Source organism: Orycteropus afer, unplaced genomic scaffold (genome assembly GCF_000298275.1).
Source record: "Orycteropus afer afer isolate SDZICR_OR568_19922 unplaced genomic scaffold, OryAfe1.0 scaffold00915, whole genome shotgun sequence".
NCBI lineage: Eukaryota > Metazoa > Chordata > Mammalia > Tubulidentata > Orycteropodidae > Orycteropus > Orycteropus afer.
In genome coordinates, this window is record NW_006922502.1 from 451755 (window position 1) to 453067 (window position 1313).

Genomic DNA, 1313 nt, shown 5'->3' on the forward strand with positions numbered 1-1313 from the left:
AAAAAAAAAAAAAATCCACTATTGAAAATTCTGTGGAGCACAGCTTTACTCTGACACAAACAGGGTTGTCATGAGTCATAACTGACTACAAGGCAACTGGTTTACTGGCAGTTGGCCTGCAAGGTGATAGTTACAGATTCTCTACACATCTTGATACAGAGAGTTCTGGGCAGCTGCATGAGGGAGCTGTTAACCAGTAAGGTGTTCAGAAAGAACAATGCATGTGAAGTAACAAGTTCAAAATTGTGCTCAAGGCTTGATCTAGCTTCCTAAGTTGAAAGCCTTTCATTTAATACATGTTTATTAAATTCACAGCTGAGGAAAAAAATTAGTTATTTCAAATGTGCAAAATTATTAATCCCTTCATTGTTAGAAAAGCAAAGATAATTTAATTTGGTTCTTGACATTACTGATCCAAAACTAATGGAAAAAAAAAAAATATTGGATTTTGATTGTTTGGCTAATAAATGTATGTCATATGCTGAAGAAATCTGATCTCACATCAATATTTATAGAAATATATGTCATTTTTAAAAACTCTGGGGCAGTCATTTTACTGTAAGTGTTCTTCACTTAAAAAGTAGACTCATTCAGCAAATATTTATAGAGCATCTTCTGAGCTCCCGGCAATGAAACAGATAAAGGAGATGTAGAAATGAATAGGATAATCCACATATCTTTGAGGAACTCAAAATCCAGTGTGGGATTCATGCTTTCAAAATGCTGCAATACAAATGCTCCTCAAATAAGAGAATTTAGTAAAAAAGTTTTATGGGAATATTGAATAAAGAGTGATTAATTGTGACAGAATGAGGTTGAAGAGATCTTTACAAAAACATTTATGTATTTAGTGGAAGTCAGGAAAAATAGATATTTTGAAGGTAAGGAAGTAACTGAAATTCCATGAAAAATTTAGAGCAGTTTAATAAGTCAGTTGATTGGATATTTGAAATATGGTTTCCTTCATAAAATTAAGAAATAAATATAAATTTGACCACAAATTCGATCTTAGTGATATTGTAACCAAAGTAAAATTTGCCATTTTAAAAAAATAATATTTTATCTTATTTTCAGGGGAACCATATATGGCAAAACAAGTTTGCATTCAATAATTTCTGCTCATAATGTTCAGTGATATTAAGTTTGCCATTTTAATAAAATTTTTAATATTTGTAATCACTCTGGCAGCATAGTGCCTAAGGCACTTGACTGCTAATCAGAAGGCTGGCGGTTCAAACCCAACAGCCTCTCCTTGGAAGGAAGATAGAACTATCTACGTCCATAGTGATACTGCCTTGGAAACCCAAGAAGGG